The 21,197-nt window shown below is 37.0% G+C and overlaps 1 long non-coding RNA gene across 2 annotated transcripts in view; it reads right to left on the reverse strand.

Moving 5' to 3' along the window:
• LOC129480347 (uncharacterized) overlaps nt 1–19,597 on the reverse strand; it is a 39,208-nt gene extending 19,611 nt beyond the window's left edge. For both annotated transcript variants that reach the window (XR_008657002.2, XR_010120429.1), the window contains exons 1-2: nt 19,390–19,597; nt 16,941–17,101 (exon numbers count right to left, since the gene is read on the reverse strand). This is a non-coding gene — a long non-coding RNA (uncharacterized lncRNA). The remainder of the gene's footprint in view (nt 1–16,940; nt 17,102–19,389) is intronic.
• Nucleotides 19,598–21,197: the final 1,600 nt, after the last annotated feature.

Here is a 21,197-nt window from a genome sequence, read left to right on the forward strand (position 1 = left end):
TGGTGGCTAGCTTTGATTAACATTATACATCTGTCTAAAAAAAGTTCCAGATAATTTCTGAGTAAGATAAACTATGGAAACCTTAATTACCAAACGTAAGATTCAGTTTATATTCTTTTGACATCTTATTTTTATATGGTATAAGGGTATTAAAGATATTTAGTTCTGGTAATAAACATGTACTTTTTGACATATCGAAAAATTATACTGTGAGAAAATTCATACCAATAAAATTGTCAGATAGTATAATTGTAAAGTTTGCTAGTTATCTACAGAATTCTGGTAAGCAACAGACAACTTACAAATGTCTACTGCCTAACTTTCTCTGTTAAGGAACGATTACTAATAGTTAAAATTATAATCAACATATGAAAATAAAACTACTAAATATATAAGGGAAACAACTTAGTACAAAAAGTATGAAAGGAATATAAATGTAGTTTGACAAGAAAAAGTATATAAGGTATTAAGAATGTGTTTAGGACAATAATTCGTCCTAAACTAAAACAATCGGTTTTTCCAGAATGAGAAGAAAGAAAAATACACGACAAAAACTGAATATATATGGAAAGTTAGAGAAGGTTTGTGAAAAAAAATTATTTGGCCAAATTGGCAAAGATTGAACTCATTTATTTACAACATTTTAAAAAATTAAGTTTATTATCAAAAGTAGATTGATGCAAAACAAAAATTTGTCTTTTTTCTGTTCAAATTATAGCTTTATTGGATTACTGTTCTGATTACAGTATTATCTTAATGAGAGACTGTGAAAGGTTTTATTTACCATTTAATTCATCTGCATAGGAAACCAAGATTTCTGTTCTATCAGATGAATTTCCGGTGCTTTATGTTAACCTTCATCATGTTCTTAATTAAGAGCATGCAGACTGCAGTTTTCAAAAACTAATTTTTAACATATTTTTTACAATTTTGTCCTTCCAAAATCAAATCCTAAATAAAAGATTGTTGTTCTTTAATTGACATTGAGATTCCCAAGAGGTCGCTGAATAACCTCAAACAATTTATTCTTTTGTTGTGTAAAAGAGAGATGTTACAAATTATTTGGTTTATTTGATATGTTAAATTGCATGAAAAGTGTTGTCAAATAAAAAAGATATTCAGCCTACTCTACATGATATTTGTCCGGGCAAATATTATTAACACAGTTATTTCAGAAATTGTACAAAGTTCATAGAAATTTGTTAATGCTATACCTAGCCATGACACATCATAGTGAGGGGTGACAGCATGCTCGCAGTCCTCACAGCTCTCGCTCTCCGCGCCTCCTCTGCCTGGGCTCCCACTTTGGCGGCACTTGAGGAGCCCTTCAGCCCACCGCTGCACTGTGGGAGCCCCTTTATGGGCTGGCCAAGGCCCGAGCCGGCTCCCTCAGATTGCAGGGAGGTGTGGAGGGAGAGGCGCCAGCGGGAACCGCGGCTGCGCGCGCCGTTTGCGAGCCAGCTGGAGTTCCGGGTGGGCGTGGCCTTGGCGGGCCCCTCACTCGGAGCAGCCGGCGGGCCCTGCCGGCCCTCAGGCAATGAGTGGCTTGGCACCCGGGCCAGCGGCTGCGGAGGGTGCACTGGGTCCCCCAGCAGTGCTGGCCCACCGGCGCTGCGCTCGATTTCTCGCCAGGCCTTAGCTGCCTTCCCGCGGGGCAGGGCTAGGGACCTGCAGCCGGCCGTGCCTGAGCCTTCCCCATCCGCCTCCGTGGGCTCCTGTGCGGCCCCAGCCTCCCCGACGAGCGCCGCACTCTGCTCCACGGCGCCCAGTCCCATTGACCACCCAAGGGCTGAGGAGTGCCGGCACATGGCGCGGGACTAGCAAGCAGCTCCATCTGCGGCCGGTGGGCGGGATCCACTGGGTGAAGCCAGCCGGGCTCCTGAGTCTGGCTCCCGCCTTGGCCAGCCCAGAAAGGGGCTCTCACAGTGCAGCGGTGGGCTGAAGGGCTCCTCAAGTGCCACCAAAGTGGGAGCCCAGGCAGAGGAGGCGCCGAGAGCGAGCGAGGGCTGTGAGGACTGCCAGCATGCTGTCACCTCTCAAGACCACCAGCCCACCGGGAGGAACGAGCAACTCCAGACGCGCGGCCTTAAGAGCTGTAAGACTCACCGCGAAGGTCTGCAGCTTCACTCCTGAGCCAGCGAGACCACGAACCCACCAAGAGGAAGAAACTCCGAACACATCCGAGCATCAGAAGGAACAAACTCCAGACGGGCCGCCTTAAGAGCTGTAAGACTCACCGCCAAGGTCTGCAGCTTCACTCCTGAGCCAGCGAGACCACGAACCCACCAGAAAGAAGAAACTCCGAACATATCTGAACATCAGTAGGAACAAACTCCGGACACGCCGCCTTTAAGAACTGTAACACTCACCGCGAGGGTCCGCGGCTTCATTCTTGAAGTCAGTGAGACCAAGAACCCACCAATTCCGGACACAATAGTATAATGTTACCAGTAATAATTTCAATTGTTATGCCACAAAAATAACTGGAAATATAACCTGTGATGTCATAAACCAAATATTTTGTTAAACTCTCATCAGATCTTTAACCATGGCGATTTAAAGCTATTTGTCATCAAGAAATAATTTTAATTTTATTCTGATTCTTCCCTAAAAGTTCTTGTAATTAACTACTAGCCAAAGTGCTTCATTTTTAACAAAATGTGACTGTCTCAGAAACCACAGACAGAACTATGACAGTTAATCTGGAATACAGGCTTCTCATGGCATTGCTGAAATAACTCTGAGAACACACCACTAGACTGTGTACGGACTTTTAGAACTACAGTAGAGAAACTAATCAGTTCATCAATTAGTTAACCCAAGATAAAGCAGAACAAGAACTAGTTACATGGGACTGAATGAACTGATGAAAAATGATTGTGATTTTTATGCTTCCTTGGTATATAGCTGGTTCTTTAAAGATCTAGGTTCTAAATATATAATAGACCCCATTTGCTATATTTATGAATACCAGATAATTATGTATTTTAGACTTACTACATCTCCTTAGCCAGCAAAGCTTCAAGAAATTGTGAGAGTTAATTAAGTTTGTCCATTGGGAATCCTGTGGACTTGCATCTGGAATTCAAATTTGAATTTCAGTTTTGAATGTCATCACCTGAAGGACTGCTGAACTGGAAATATGTAAACATTCTGTTTCAGAATAGTGATATGGTAAGTGTTTACTCCAAAGATTTTAAAAGTTATGTTTCACTACAATCTTTATTCCCTTTTCATATTGTCTTTTAACTCTATTTGATTAAAGAAACACCACAGTGCTATTTGAAGTCTCTAATTGTATAAGAAGTTGATAGAAATGCTCAGTCAGTATGTCATCGTCGCAGAGAGATATATTTTAAGCCTCTAAGAGGCCAGCGAATACCAGATACTCTCATTTTGTATGTAATTTTTAGTTTCTACAAGACTCTCACCCATTTATGCAAAAAAACTTCCTTATTAGGATAACTACAAAGAAATGAAATATCTGTGTGTATCTAACTTACAAAAATAGAGCAGGTAAAACTAGTTAAATATCACATATGAATTTGAATCTTATTATAATGTTTATTTGCCATATATTGTCAGTGAGATCATGTTTCATTAACTTGGTGCCACTTTTCTACCTCTAATGTCTCTGAAATCTTTATATAGAGATAGCAATGTAAAAGAGTGTTACTCTTTCTTAGTCTTACATAATAGTGCATTTAAAACCCAATGACATCTTAGAGTCAGTGAAGTCTGCTATTATTCTGAGACTTTTCAGGAGCAATTGCTATAATATTAATAACAATAATTTTTAAAACCTCACTGGGTTTGGGAGATGAGGCTTCTTTTTTCCAGCCATGATGGGTTCATACGGAATTTATTTATCCTTCTGCTTCAAACAGTTAAACACAGAACAAAGTATGTGAGGCAAGTGTTTGTAGACATTGGACACTAAATAGCACAAGGCAGTTCTCTCTTAGGTGAAGTATCACTTAAGCTGTAGAGTTGTCCCATTTTACTGCCTGGAGAGAGTTCATAGGACACAGCATAGAGAGAGTGAACCCAAACATATTCCTGCAGGCTCCTCAATTGAGGATACAGAGTTGAGAATTTTGGGAGAACAAAGTAGCTGGAATGCACAAGCCAGAGAATTGAAAAACAGAAAAGAAAGGCACGAACAGGAGAAAGATACAGAGAGAGAGCTCCAGAGTCTCCTTTTCCCAAGACCAATATCCTATCAAGGACCTTGATTCTTACCTATTCTTCAGCTGATTGGTAATCCACACATATGTATTCACTGAGATGCCTGGTTGGCAGTGTTGGCCATTGGAGTCCAAGGAGGCCAATTTACCTTTGCCTGTAAAGGGTGAAGACTAATCCACAAGTCTCAAAGCTAGGAAGATTGGTCACAGTGGACTAGGGAGCTGGTCAATAAAAGATTTAGTGGCAGGGAAAAGCTATAAGGTCCTTGATAGGATATTGGTCTTGGGAAAAGGAGATTCTGGACTGGTATTGTGTGCTCAATTAAAAAAAAAAAAAGTTATATGTTAATGTAGTTAAAACTATTTGGGACACAATGTTTGACTCTTAGAAGATATATACAATACCACATGGTATGGTAGCCTGGTAACAATGAGAAGCAGTGGGGGGCTGTGGATTAATGAAAATGTCTAGACCTCCACAACTGGTTTCAGGGACCTTCTGGTAATTGGGGCAGAAGGTGTGGTCAGTGATGCTAGATGAATGGATAAAAGCCTCCAGAAATAAGTGAAAATTATTTAACTAGTTAGCACTTTGATTTGTTCAAGTGTGTCATCACAGTTATGGGTATACTCCTAGATTTGAGTGATGTTATATTAGGTAATTTCTTTGCCAGACCTTATGAGAGTAAGAATTGAGACTTTTTATAGGAATAATTAGGTTTTCCTTAAACATTGATTTTAAGTTTGGGGTACAAGTGCAGGATATGCAGTTTTGTTACATAAGTATACATGTGTCATGGGGGTTTGTTGTACAGATTATTTCATCACCCAGGTATTAAGCCAGCCTAGTACCCATTAGTTATTTTTGCTGATCCTCTCCCTCCTCCCACTCTCCATCCTCCAGTAGGCCCCAGTGTCTGTTGCTTCCCTGTATGTATCCACGAGTTCTCATCATTTAGCTCCCACTTATAAGTGAGAACAGGCGGTACTTGGTTTTCTATTCCTGCATTAATTTGCTAGGGACAATGGCCTCCAGCTCCAGCCAAGTTCCTGCAAAGGACATGATCTCATTCTTTTTCGTGGCTGCATAGTATTCTATGGTGTATATGTACCACATTTTCTTTATCAAGTCTGTCACTGATGGTCATTTGGGTTCATTTCATGTCTTTGCCTTTGTGAATAGTGCCGCAATAAATATAAGTGTGCATGTGTTTTTAAAATAGAACAATTTATGTTCCTTTGGGTATATACCCAATAATGGGATTGATGGGTCAAATGCTATTTCTGCCTCTTGGTCTTTGAGGAATGTTCACACCATATTCCACAATGATTGAATTTATTTACACTCCCACCAACAGTGTATAAGTGCTCCTTTTTCTCGACAACCTTGCCAGCATCTGTTATTTTTTGACTTTTTAATAATAGCCATTCTGACTGGTGTGAGATGGTACCTCATTGTGGTTTTGATTTGCATTTCTCTAATGATCAGTGATTATGAGCTCTTTTTCATATGCTTGTTGGCTGCATGTATAGCTTCTTTTGATAAGTGTCTGTTCCTTCTGTTCCTGTCCTTTGCCCACTTTTTAATGGGGTTGTTTTTCTTTTCTTGTAAATTTGTTTAAGTTCCTTACAGATGCTGGATATTAAACCTTTGTCAGATGCATAGTTTGTAAAAATTTTCTACCATTCTGCAAGTTGTCTGCTTACTCTGTTGATAGTATCTTTTGTTGTAAAGAAGCTCTGTGGTTTAATTAGATATCATTTTTCAATTTTTCTTTTGTTCCAGTTGCTTTTGGCATTTTCATTATGAAATCTTTCCCCGTGCGTATGTCCTGAACGGTATTGCCTAGATTGTCTTCCAGGGTTTTTATAGTTTTGAGATTTTACATTTAAGTCTTTAATCCATCTTGAGTTAATTTTTGTATATGGTGTAAGTAGGGGGTCCAGTTTCAATTTTCTGCATATGGCTAGCAGTACCACAGCATGGCACAGCTCTTCTAAGAAAGCATGGCCAGACTGCTTCATATATATATATATATATATATATATATATATACACACACATATATATATATACACACACACACACATATATATATATATATATATATATACACACATACACACATACATATAAAGCAGCCTGGCTGGGCATGGTGGCTCATGCTTGTAAATATGTATGTGTATATATATATATATATATATATAATTGTACTTTAAGTTCTAGGGTACATGTGCACAATGTGCAGGTTTGTTACACATGTATACATGTGCCATGTTGGTGTGCTGCACCCATTAACTCATCATTTACATTAGGTATATCTCCTAATGCTATCCCTCCCCACTCCCTCCACCCCACAACAGGCCTATGTGTGTGATGTTCCCTGCCCTGTGTCCAAGTGTTCTCATTGTTCAGTTCCCACCTATGAGTGAGAACATGTGGTGTTTGGTTTTTTGTCCTTGCGATAGTTTGCTGAGAATGATGGTTTCCAGCTTCATCCATGTCCCTACAAAGGACATGAACTCATCATTTTTTATGGCTGCATAATATTCCATGGTGTATATGTGCCACATTTTCTTAATCCAGTCTGTCGTTGTTGGATATTTGGGTTGGTTCCAGGTCTTTGGTATTGTGAACAGTGCTACAATAAACATACGTGTGCATGTGTCTTTATAGTAGCATGATTTATAATCCTTTGGGTATATACCCAGTAATGGGATGGCTGGGTCAAATGGTATTCTAGTTCTAGATCCCTGAGGAATGGCCACACTGTCTTCCACAATGATTGAACTAGTTTACAGTCCCACCAACAGTGTAAAAGTGTTCCTATTTCTCCACATCCTCTCCAGCATCTGTTGTTTCCTGACTTTTTAATGATCACCATTCTAACTGGTGTAAGATGATATCTCATTGTGGTTTTGATTTGCATTTCTCTGATGGCCAGTGATGATGGGCACTTTTTCATGTGTCTGTTGGCTGCATAAATATCTTCGTTTGAAAAGTGTCTGTTCATATCCTTCACCCACTCTTTGATGGTGTTGTTTGTTTTTTTCTTGTAAATTGGTTTGAGTTCTTTGTAGATTCTGGATATTAGCCCTTTGTCAGATGAGTAGATTGCAAAATTTTTCTCCCATTCTGTAGGTTGCCTGTTCACTCTGATGGTAGTTTCTTTTTCTGTGCAGAAGCTCTTTAGTTTAATTAGAGCCCATTTGTCAATTTTGGCTTTTGTTGCCGTTGCTTTTGGTGTTTTAGACATGAACCACTGCTCAACAAAATAAAAGAGGACACAAACAAATGGAAGAACATTCCGTGCTCATGGATAGGAAGAATCAATATCGTAAAAATGGCCAGGCTGCTTTTTTAAAAAGGTATCCCAATCCAGTTCCTCCTAAGTGAGACCTCTCAACCAGGGCCCCTAGGCAGCTCCGACAAGTGAGTTCAGGCTGGCCACAGGTCTGTATCCCACTGTGATGGAGCTCCCAGAGGAAGGATAAGGCTGACATCTTTGTTGTTTTGCAGCCTTCTCTGGGGATACCTCCAGGTACTGGAAAATCAGAGGCAACTAGGGACTAGAGTGGACACTCAGTGAACTGCAGCAGCCCTACAGAAAAGTGGCCAGACTTACAAGAAAACAAAAACAAGAACAAAACTCTATCCGAAGGTCAGAAACTTCAAAGATTGAAGGAGGGTAAGCCCACAAAGATGAGAAAGGATCAGCACAAGAACACGGAAAACTCAAAAAGCCAGAGTGCCCTCTCTTTCCTCCAAATGACTACATCACCTCTCCAGCAAGGGTTTAGAACTGGGCTCAGCCTGAGATGTCTGAAATGACAAAAGTGGACTTCAGAATATGGATAAAAACGATCTTCACTCAGCTAAAAGAGCACATTGTAACTCAATGCATGGAAGATAAAAATCATCATAAAACATTGCAGGAGCTGACAGACAAAACAGCCAATACAGAGAAGAGCATAACTGACCTGATAGACCTGAAAAACACAATATGTTAATTTCATCATGCAATCACAAACGCAAGTATTAATAGCAGAATGGATCAAGTAGAAAGAATCTCAGAACTTGAAGATTGTCGTTCTGAAATAAGACAGGCAGACAAGAATAGAGAAAAAAGAATGAAAAGGGATAAACAAAACCTCTGATAGATATGGGATTATGTAGAGACTGAATCTATGGTTGATACACCTGAAAGAGATGGGGAAAATGGAACAAATTTAGAAAACATATTTCAGGATATAATCCATGAAAACGTCCCAAACCGGGAGGCCAATAATAATTTTTATTGAGATTTCAGTGTGTATTACTAGCTAAATCCGTATTTCTTACTTAGCTCTTCCTGTTGAAGCATTGTGTTAGCTTTTCATTGTCATCCAGGAGTTCAAACAATTAAGAAAATCAAAGTGGATTTTGAGGGATAGGATTTAATTTTACACAAATAGGTTAGAATTACCAGATAAAATTATGAGTGCATTTATTACTTTACAACATTTTGATAATGAGGTAGAACCCTGGAAAAGGGAATTTGCTACATTGCATAATTCCTAAGATAAATTATTCCCTTCAGCTGACCCATTATCTTTATTTTCTTGTCACAGATGTCTTTTAAAAAATGTTCACGATCTTATATTTCCTCAGCTAAAATTCATGCTACAATGTAGATATATGCTTTCATTTTTCAAAAATACCATTACTAAGGAAAATTTACTAAAAATATTACCATATAATTCACCCTTTAAGTGTTCAATGATTCATATTTAATGGCTTTTTAGCGAATTTGTAGAGAAGTGCAACCATCACCACCTTCTCATTTTAAAGCATTCATATTACTACAGGTATTTCCTTGAGTCATTTTCAATCAATACCCATTACCACACTCTGTCCCAAACCCTTATTCATCAATATACTCTTTCTATAAATTTTCCTCTTCTGCAAACTTCACGGAAGTGAAAATATACAATAGTTTTATTTTTGTATTTAGCATTTTCACTTAACATAATGTTTTTTTAAGATTCACTGACCTTATACATTGAATCAGTAGTTTTGTCTTTTTTATTACTGAATAATATTCCATTGTATTGATATATTTTGTTCATCTATTACCAACTGTTGTATATTTGAATTGTTTCCGCCTTTGGAATATTATAAATAATGCTTTTATGAGCATTTGTATGCAATTATTTTTATGAAGATGTTATCATTTCTTTTGGATAGATCCCTACCAGTGCAACAGTTGAGTAATATGAGAAGTTTGCATTTAAGTTTTTAAGAAAATACCCTCCCACCTGTAATCTCATCACTTTGGGAGGCTGAGGCGGGAAGATCACTTGAGGTCAGGAGTTTGAGACCAGCCTGGGCAAGATGGCTAAACCCCATCACTACTGAAAATACAAAAAAAGAAAAAAAGGTAGCTGAGCATGGTGGCACACACCTGTAATTCCAGCTACTGTGGAAGCTGAGACAGGAGAATTGCATGAACCTGGGAGGCAGAGGTTGCAGTGAGCTGAGATGGTGCCACTGAACTCTAGCCTGGACAACAGAGTGAGACTCTACCTCAAAAATTAAAAAAGGAAAATGTCAAAGAGTTTACCCAAGTGGCTATACCATTTTAAATTCCATATCAAAGTAGGAGGGGCTCTAGTTTTTCTCTATAATAACCAATACTTAGTATTGTCTTTTTTATTATAGTCATTCCAGGGGTGTATAGTTCTATGTCACTGATTTTTTAGTTTATATTTCTCTAATGACTAATGATTTATCTTTGCCCTTCCACCCTGCGATGTTTCCTGCCATGTTATGATGCAGCAAGAAGGCCCTCACAAGATACCAGGACCCTGGTCTTGAACTTCTCAGCCTCCATAGCTGTAAGCTATTAAATTTCTCTTCATTATAAATTTACTCAGCCTCAGATATTTTTAATAACAGCACAAACAGACTAAAACATTGGGATATTTATTTTATGATTTAATTTATAATTCAATGCAATTTAATGTATTTTTTGGTCAAATTAATCCAGGTTTGGTCATTAGCATATTTTTTACTTAGCTTCATTGTCTCTTTGATATATTCCCATTGGTTTTTTTTTCAATCCTTCTTACTTTTGGTAACTACAAGATATTTCAGACTCATCTTGTTTATTTCCTGGCCCAGTCCTAGAATCAGACATTTATCCGTGGAGCCCTGGCTAACTTTATTGGAGAATGGTATTAGAAACCAAAACCAGGGCACCAGCGATGCCCAGATCTCTACATATTTCTATATAAACCATCTGTATCTATATTAAGCTAAGCATTAGTTTATACTGGTGTCTCTAACTTGAATTCACTAACACATGCATGAATCATTTTAGACTTGTCTTGTTATTTGTATCTTTTCACTCCAGCAGAAACATGAGGCTCCTCCAACTTTCAACATCCATTTATTTAATTGTTCAATTCCAGTATACATGTATAGCAGTCTCAGACTTGTTAACCTACGTGCCCATAGGAAGCAAATTTACCAACTGGACTGTAGCATTTACATGCATTTCCTTTTGAATTTAATCTACATACACATTGCCAAAGTTACGTATGTCTCCATCATTTACCCCAGCCCCTTCAGAGAGAATGTTTCTCATCTTAGCGATATAGTTAGATTCTTTGGTCACAAACATTATTTATTCCTAATATGCCTCAACCTCATAAATATATATTTTTTGTTACATACATTAAGGTTCAGTCTTTGTGCTGTAAAGTTCAATTGGTTTTAACACATGCTTCATGTTATGAATTCATTGTTACAATATCACAGTGAATACATACATACATGCAGAATAGTTTTCCTTCCCTAAAAATCCTCAGTCCCACACTTCATCTACTCAACCCTACCATCCTTTCCCTAAACCCTTGACAAGCACTTATCTCTTTACTGTTCTTATATTTTGTCTTTACCAGAATATTATATAATGGGAATCATCCAGTATGTAGTTTTTTCAGGTTAATTTATTTCATTAGGTAATATTCATTTAAAATTCATGTATTTTTTGTGGTAGCTTGATAGCTCATTTATTTTTATTGTATATAATATCTCATTGTATGGGTGTACCACAATTTGTTTATTAGTTCACTCATTGGAGGTTATATTGGCTGCTTCCAGTTCTTGGCAATTCTGAATAAAGCTTCTACAAATATTGACATGCAGGATGCTGTGTGGACATAAGTTTTCAAATCAGTTAGGTAAATACCTACGTGCATAATTGCTGAGTTCTATGGTAAGGCTATGTTTGGTTTTAAAAGGAACTGTCAAACTGTCTTCCAAAGTGGCTGTACTATTTTGCATTCCCACCAGCAGGAATGCAAGTTATTGTTGTACCATATCTTCACCAAGACTTAGTCAGCTTAAAAAAAGAAATAAAGTGCTATAAATGAAATAAAACTTTACATATCTAATAAAATTTTTCTAGTGATATCTGGCTTTAACACATGCTTCATGTTATGCTGTTTATATTTGCAATTCCCTAATAATAAATGATCTTGAGCATCTTTTCATAGACTTATTTTCTACCTACATATTTCTACATATTTTCTTTAGTGAGGTATCTGTTCAGATCTTCTGTCCTCTTATTAATTTAATTTTTCATTTTCTTATTGGTAAATTGTCTTATTTTTCTATTTTAGATTTGTCTTTATTAGGTATATGTTTTTGCAATTTTTTTCTAATCTATTTCTTGTTTTCTCATTTTCTTAACAAAAAATTTACAGAGTGAACATTTTTAATTTTAATGAGTGCCAATTTATTTTTTTCATAAATTATGTTTTTTAATGTTAAATCTAAAATGTTATTGCCAATATTAACTTCAAATTATTTTCTGAACATAATTTGAATGAGATGGTAGCAGAAACCTATTCATAAATAAACTAAGCATTATATTGTTTTAGAGTTTATAAAGCAAATTGAAACAATACAAATTAAAATTTGAATCTCATCTAAAGTCAAAATACATTATTACAGAAAATCCATGTGAAATAATTCTTAATATTTTGAATACCAGATACAGTTTCTAAAAACTAATGTTAAAGCAAAGTATGTTGTCAGAGGATCTTGTTCTGAAAAATGAAGCAATATAGACCTGGCAATATTAGATAGACCAAATGTAATAATGGGCTTCATTCTTTCCTTACGTTATTCTTTTTAGGGAATCTCATCCAGGGCTATGACTTTAAATAGTATTTGTAGAATGGTGATCCCTAAGTTACAACACCAGTGTTGAATTCTTTTTGAACTCAAATTCTTCCAGACACCATGGTATTTACATTGTAATTTTTCTTTTTATTTATTTTGTTATTATACTTTAAGTTCTAGGGTACATGTGCAGAACATGAGGATTGTGACATAGATATACATGTGTCATGTTGGTTTCCTGCACCCATCAACTCATCATTTACATTAGGTATTTCTCCTAATGTTATCCCTCCCCCATCCACCCACCCCCTGACAGGCCCCAGTGTGTGATGTTCCCTTCCCTGTGCCCATGTGTTCTCATTGTTCACTTCTCACATATGAGTGAGAAAATGTGGTGTTTGGTTTTCTATCCTTGTGATAGTTTGCTCAGAATGATGGTTTCCAGCTTCATCCATGTCCCTGCAAAGGACATGAACTCATCCTTTTTTATGGCTGCATAGCATTCCATGGTATATATGTGCCACAATTTCTTAATCCAGTCTATCATTGATGGACATTTGAGTTGATTCCAAGTCTTTGCTATTGTGAATAGTGCCTCAATAAACATATATGTGCATGTGCCTTTATAGTAGCATGATTTATAATCCTTTGGGTATATATCCAGTATTGGGATCGCTGAGTCAAATAGTATTTCTAGCTCTAGATCCTTGTGGAATCACTACACTGTCTTCCACAATGGTTGAACTAGTTTACACTCCCACCAACAGCGTAAAAGCATTCCTATTTCTCCACATCCTCTCCAGAATTTGTTGTTTTCTGACAGTTTAATGATCACCATTCTAACTGGCGTGAGATGGTACCTCATTGTGGTTTTGATTTGCATTTCTCTGATGACCAGTGATGATGAGCATTTTTTCATATGCCTGTTGCCTGCATAAATGTCTTCTTTTGAAAAGTGCCTGTTGATATCCTTTGCCCACTTTTGATGGGGTTGTTTGTTTTTTTCTTGTAAATTTGTTTAAGTTCTTTGTAGATTCTGGATATTAGCCCTTTGTCAGATGGGTAGATTGCAAATTTTTTTTCCCATTTTGTAGGTTGCGTGTTCACTCTGATGAGAGTTTTTTTTTTCTCTCTCTCTCTGCAGAAGCTCTTTAGTTTAATTAGATCCCATTTGTCAATTCTGGCTTTTGTTGCCATTGCTTTTGGTGTTTTAGTCATGAAGTCTTTGACCATGCGTATGTCCTGAGTGGTATTGCCTAGGTTTTATTCTAGGGTTTGTATGGTTTTCGGTCTTACATTTAGGTCTTTAATCCATCTTGAGTTAATTTTTGTATAAAGTGTAATGAAGGGATCCAGTTTCAGCTTTCTACATGTGGCTAGCCAGTTTTCCCCAACACCACTTATTAAATAGGGAATCCTTTCCCCATTGCTTGTTTTTGTCAGATTTGTCAAAGATCAGATGGTTGTAGATGTGTGGTGTTATTTCTGAGGCCTCTGTTCTGTTCCATTGGTCTATATATCTGTTTTGGTACCAGCACTGTGCTGTTCCGTTACTGTAGCCTTGTCATTATAGTTTGAAGTCAGGTAATGTGATGCCTCCAGGTTTGTTCTTTTTGCTTAGGATTGTCTTGGTTATGCGGGCTCTTTTTTGGTTCCATACGAACTTTAAAGTCGTTTTTTCAAATTCTGTGAAGAAAGTCAGTGGTAGCTTGATGGAGATAGCAATGAATCTATAAATTACCTTGGGAAGTATGGCCATTTTAACAATATTGATTCTTCCTATCCATGAGCATGGAATGTTCTTCCATTTGTTTGTGTCCTCTTTTATTTTGTTGAACAGTGGTTTGTAGTTCTCCTTGAAGAGGTCCTTCACATCCCTTGTAAGATGGATTCCTAGGTATTTTACTCTCTTTGTAGTAATTGTGAAAGGGAGTTCACTCATGATTTGGCTCTCTTTGTCTGTTATTGGTGTACAGAAATTCTTGTGACTTTTGCACATTCATTTTGTATCCTGAGACTTTGCTGAATTTGCTTATCAGCTTAAGGAGATTTTGGGCTGAGACGATGGGGTTTTCTAAATATACAATCATGTCATATGCAAACAGAGACAATTTGACTTCCTGTTTTCCTAATTGAATACTCTTTATTTCTTTCTCTTGCCTGAGTGCACTGGCTAGAACTTCCAACTGAAGATGTTCTTTGAAACCAATGAGAACAAAGACACAATGTACCAGAATCACTGGGACACATTTAAAGCCGTGTGTAGAGGGAAATTTATAGTACTAAATGCCCACAAGAGAAAGCACAAAAGATTTAATATCAATATCCTAACATCTCCTACATAAAAATATGAGACATGTAAGAGTTTTCAAAGAAAAAAAAATTCTGTATTTATAACCATAAGTTAAGTTCCAATTCCAACTACAATGATAAATAAGCCTTTTAATATTCTATTAGAGATATTCCACTAGAGATATTTGGTCAGAATAGTATTTGAAGAAATAAATTTTTAGCACCTCTCTGAGCAGGTATCTGGGAAAGGAAGAAACAGAGGTCAAAAAAGGGCTCTGGATTGTGGTGATTCTTATGGTATTTAATGTTTTTTCTGTTTTTCAGCACTAAAGAACTTTTCATAGACCCACCTCTACCTTTACATTGACATTTCTTAATTTTTAGGATATATATATATATCCATATATATAATATCAATGTGCAGAAATCATGAATGTGCCACTTGATAATATTTATGAGGCGATTTTAGTGATATAACTGTCACTCAAAGAAAAATTATCAGCCACCCAGCTCTTAAGGTCTGTCTCAGACAATACTCCAAAGTATAAGCACATTTCTGACTTCTAGTCCTATGAAAAAACTTTGTGGAAGTGGAATTATATAGTATGTATTCTTTCGTCTGTCTTTTTTCTTCAACACTATGCCAGTGAAATCTTCTGATTTTATTTTATATCGCTGTAGCTTCTTTCATAATTGCTGACTAATGTTTTTATATTTTCTACTATTGAAATTCAATGAGGTGTTTTGCAATTGAGATTAACTAATGTGCTATGAATATAATTTCGTATGTATTTTGTTATAAATATATACAAATTTCCTAAAATGTATTCCAAGAAATGGACCCAATGACACTCCTGATATGCATATATTCATTTAGCAAATAATAACAATTTTTAAAGATGAATTTACCAGTTTACACTATCACCAATCTCCATTTTGATTCCTTTAAAGGCATGTGCATTTGAACTTGCATTGCTTTAAACTATGTTATACAGACAGCTACCAAATTTTGCTTGTTGATACTAAAGCCCTACTAGAACAATTTCTAAAATTAACATTTTTTTAACATTTTTGTGTTTTTCATTACTTAAATTCAATACTGGTTCTTAATTTGTTCTTGTTTTGTTTTGTATAGTAAGTAAATGAAATTTAGAAAATATATTAATTAGCTATTATAATAATGTTATTACAAAGAACCACAAAATCTCAGAGGTGTATAAAAATCAGCACTTACTAGTTCACAAATCTTAAGTTGGTGGGCAATTTGCTAATGTAGGGGGAGCCTGAATGGGTCTCTGCTGATCTTAACTCAGATTGAACTTAGGATTCTGCTCCAGTGGGACTGTCTTTCTCCTCCTGGGAGGAGAATATATATATATGTCTATATATATATAAAATTACTTGTGCAGATTCTGAAAAAAAATTAGTTAAGACACCAGGCTCCAAATATTTGAATTAAGTGACTACCCTATCATGTTTTATTCAAGAAGTAAGGCTTCATTATATAAGATTTTAGAACTGACTCTTCATTTTGGCTTTCAGCTGTGTATTCAAATATGTACCGCTGATGGTGCTTCCCTTGTGACTGATATGATGATGAGACTAAGAAGTGTCTTTCAAGAAATATTGTCTGACAGTATCTTGATTAAGATGAGCTTTAATTAAGATAAATAAGGCTGCTTTTTCGTCTGTTTGGCATGATGAGCCCTGAATTCTCGAAATAATGTTAAAAGTATTTAAAAAATTCCATTTTCTTATTGAAAACACAAATTAGATTTAGAGTGTGTAACTTGCCCACATGCACTGTAAGCATGGCCCTGTTAGAAAGCACTGATGCTGCAATTTCATTATAGTGATCTCTCAATAGAATGGACTTGCTGAGTACAAAACAGCATACAGGGATGCCAGTCAGCAAGATTGGTTCCAGAAAAAAAGAAAAAAAATGTTTTTAAACAAGGTTAAGCCTAATTGGTGCTGATATGCTCTTCATTTATTAGACAGTGTTATCATCTTTTCTGTATTAATTCATTCGTATTCTCCAAAGCAATTACACAGTACATTAAACTTTGACTTTCACCACTTGTACTTGATAGGAATAACTTTTACTAGTATCTGTATTCGTTTTATGTTGCTATGTAACAAATTTCCATAAATGTAGGGTCTTAACACAGCAAAAAATTAATAACTCAGAGTTTCTATATGTCAAGACCAGGCACGGGTTAAGTAGATCTCCTGCTCAGGGCATCCCCATGCTGAAATTCAGGTGCTAGTTGGAGCAGTTATCTTACCTGGGCTCAGGGTCTGCTTCCCAATTCATTCCAGTTAATTGCAGAATAGGTGCCTTGCAAGTATAGTACTGATGTGTTCATTTTCTTGCTATCTATAGGCGAGGCACTGCTCTTAGCTTCTACAGTATCAACAATATCAATTCATATAGTCACGACTTTATCTGTGAAAGAAACAAAGAATACAAAGTATGATTTCAATTCATAAAAAGCAAAGAGTAAATCTTTAAATCCCCATTTTAGAGAGCTTAATCTTTAACAGCATAAAGTTTATGATAGAACTTACTATTCCAATGTTAGATAATGTGGACAATGTGTCCTACTGAATTATGTGTGATACCTTTTTCTGACTGTTTTCAAGGCATAGGCCCATTGTTGTGTTTTTCGTAGTTGACTTGAAAAGACAGAAAAAAACATGAGAGTAGAGACCTCATAAGTTCTTCTAGCTGAAGTTACCCAAACTCCAGCACTTTGGGAGGCTGAAGTTGGTGGATCACCTGAAGTCAGGAGTTCAAGATTAGCCTATCCAACATGGTGAAACCCTGTCTCTACTAAAAATACAAAAATTAGCCAAGCGTGGTGGCACACACCTGTAATCCCAACTACTTGGGAGGCTGAGGCACAAGAATCACGTGAACCCGGAGAATGGAGGTGGCAGTGAGCTGAGATCATGCCCTGCACTCCAGCATGGGTGACAGAGTGACAGAGTGAGACTCTGTTTCAAAAAAAAAAAGAAGAAAAAAAAGAGAAAAAGAGAAAAAGAAAGAAGAAAAAAAGAAAGAAAGAAAGAAAGAAAGAAAGAAAGAAAGAAAGAAAGAAAGAAAGAAAAGAAAGAAAGATGAAATGACACAAATTCTGCTACCCAGGGATAAGTCTTAGCAATGGCAAAACTTCAGAGGGGAAGCTCACATAGAAGCAGGTTAGTTCTAAAGAATCAGGGCTGTAGCTTGCACTAGCCAGAGATTGCAGAAAAGTTTCCACATCTGCTGATAACTTTATAAATTTTACTGATGGACAAATAAAGTACAAAGTGGTTTAATTATCACTTTTGTGTGAAGTGAGTCTTAGGACAGTCTGCATAACCCTTGGAAAGAGACAATCTCAAGAATGAGTTTATTGTGAACAGGTAATAGAATAAAAATGTAGTTGACTTGTAAACTATAGAAATGCAACATATTTTATTTATATGAGTAGTGAACTTAAATTTATATGTACTATTATTCAGTGTCTTCTGTGATATGCTTGTGTAAGATAATCTTTGAAATATACATCCCTCACATCTCTCATCTCTTCCATTTGTTTTTTCTTACAATGGGAAATTCCTTTATTGTGTTTCTTCAATCACCTAAACTTAACTTTAATATAAATACAGGAAAGCGTTAAGGTAGCTACAAAGAAATCAATTGCTTGCTTTTTGTACAAAGAGCTTAGAATAAAAGCCATAATTATAGCCCATTTAATGATTTGAGGAAGGCATTTTCATTCCTATGGAAAAGATACCAGCTTTTAAAACCCCAGCTGCTCAATAGGATTTCTTAGTATTTATAGATCTCTGTTAATGCAACTCCACATAGAGAATCTGTGGAAAACAAAATGACTTAATTAATGTTACTCTGTAAATTTTCTTATTTTTTTAAATACAGAACTTGCCCTAAGTGTTCTTTCATCAGTCTTTGACATTGTTGATTATGCCCTTCCTTTGCCTTTATAGTGCATTCTTCCATTTTTCTAAATACATATGTGGCCATTTCTGAATATTTTTCAATAAATGTTACTTTCTTAACATTTAAATATTGATATACTTTAGAGCCTACCCATAAGCCCACTCACTCCCTTTATATATCTTCTAGCATCATTATATATGTATTTTTTCTCTTAATTTATATTTCTAGTCACGGTATGTCCCCTGAGGCCCAGACATTTATAATTAATATTAGAATGTCTAATAAGCACCTCAAAATCAATATGCCCTAAATTAGTTCCTCTCCCATGATTTCCTTCTGAATAAGTGATAGTAGAGACTCATAACTGCTTCAAAAGCAAACACTTTTCATTCCCTCTTTCCAGGAAACCAAACAACTAGCAAATCCTATCCATTCCAGATTTAAAACATTTTTCATGTATGTCTACTTCACTGGGTCCTACCCAAATCCAGATCACTAACATCTTTTGTGGTATCTAATGGACATAGCTGGACTTTCTACCTTGCGTATGATATCTACAAAATTCATTCATCATCACACTCTCTAAGATACAGATGTGAGCATGTGACTCATTTACCTAAAAGACTTCATTTATTCCCCATTTCCCTTCAAAGTAAAATCCCAAAACTTAGATATGGGAAATAAATGGCAGACAGGAGGCAGGTCTAACTTGCAGCACCCACTCAGCCAGAAAGACCAGCATGTGGAGGCTCACATCATGAACTTTTACTCCGAAAATGGGAACATACCAGGAAAGCCGAAGGAATCCACAGACACTTTGAAGGAGGTGGATTGCTCTGCAGGCTCTGTGGGACAGTGGAGGAACTGTGAATCGGCTTGCTTTTTCAGCGGGAGGCTTGTGGCCTGGGGCAAGTTCTGAGCCTGGGGTAGCTCACCAGCTACCTGGAAATAAACTCAGTGCTGTTCAGGGAGCATGGTGGGAGTGAGACTGGCCTTTTGGGCTGTGGGCTACATAGGAGCTGGGTGAGGCCTGTGGCTGCCAGCTTTCTCCCATTTCCCTGGAGACCAGTGTGACACAGAAGAGGCAAACATAATCCTCTGTGAACATAAATTCATTTGCCTGGGAAACACAACCCTTACCCCACAGCAGCCACAGCAACCCTGCCTAAGGAGAGCCTGAGCTCAGACAATGCCTAACCCTGCCCCCACCTGATGGTCTTTCTCTACCCTACCTGATAGCCTAAAACAAATGACATAATCTCTTGGGACCTCTGTGGCCCTGGAAAATGCCTGATCCTCCTTGTACCACCGCAACTGATGTGCTATTGAAGGTGACACCTCCTGGCTGGAAGTCAGCCACATAAAACCAATGCACTTAACAAAAATACAACCAAGGATTCTCATAGAGTCCACATCACTCCCCTACTACCTCCACCAGGGCAGGTGCTGGTATCCACAGCTGAGAGACCTGAAGACAGATCACATACAGGACTCTTTGCAGACACTCTCCAGTACCAGCCAGGATACTGGTATCTAGATCCAGATGAGAAATAACAATCACTGCAGTTCGATTCTCAGGAAGCCCCATCCCTAAAGCAAGAGGTAGAGCACCACATCAAGGGAGCGCTATGTGAGACGAAAGAATCTGAGCAGCAACCCTTAATCCCTGGATTTTCTCTCTGACATAGTCTACCAAAATGAGAAGGAACCAGAAAAATAATTCTGGTAATATGACAAAACAACGTTCTTTAACACCACCAGAAGATCACAATGGCTCACCAGCAATGAATCCAAAACAAGAAATTGACAGAAAAAGAATTCAGAAGGTCGATTATTAAGCTAATCAATGAGGCACCAGAGAAAGGTGAAGTACAACATAAAGAAACAAACAAACAAAAAAAGATGCAGCATATGAATGGAAAAATCTCCAGTGAAATAGCATAAATAACAAACAATCACAACTTCTGGAATTGAAGGACACACTTAGAGAATTACAAAACACACTGGAAAGTCTCACCAATAGAATCAAGCAAGTAGAAGAAAGAACTTCAGAGCTCGAAGACAAGGCTTTCAAGTTGACAAAATCTGGTAAAGACAAAGAAAAAAGAACTCAAAAAAATGAATAAAGCCTCCAAGAAGTTTGGAAATATGTTCAGTGACTAAACCTAAGAATAATTGGTGTACCCAGGAAAGAAGATAAATCTAAGAGTTTGGAAAATATTTTTGAGGGAATAATAGAGGAAAAATTCCCCCGCCTTGCTAGAGATCTAGACATCTTTACAGAGGAAGCTCAAAGAACACCTGGGAAATTCATCACAAAAATATTATTGCTGAGTACATAGTCATCAGGTTATCTAAAGCCAAAATGAAGAAAAGAATTTTAAAAGCTGGGAGGCACAAGCTTCAGGTAACCTATAAAGGAAAACATATAACATTAACAGCAGATTTCTCAGCAGAAATCCTACAAGCTAGAAAGGATTGGGGTACTATCTTTAGCTTCCTTAAACAAAACAATTATCAGCCAAGAATTTTGTATCCAGCAAAACCAAGCTTCATAAATAAAGATACACTCTTTTTTCAGACAAACAAATGCTGA

This window comes from Symphalangus syndactylus, chromosome 4 (genome assembly GCF_028878055.3).
Source record: "Symphalangus syndactylus isolate Jambi chromosome 4, NHGRI_mSymSyn1-v2.1_pri, whole genome shotgun sequence".
Classification (NCBI taxonomy): Eukaryota; Metazoa; Chordata; class Mammalia; order Primates; family Hylobatidae; genus Symphalangus; species Symphalangus syndactylus.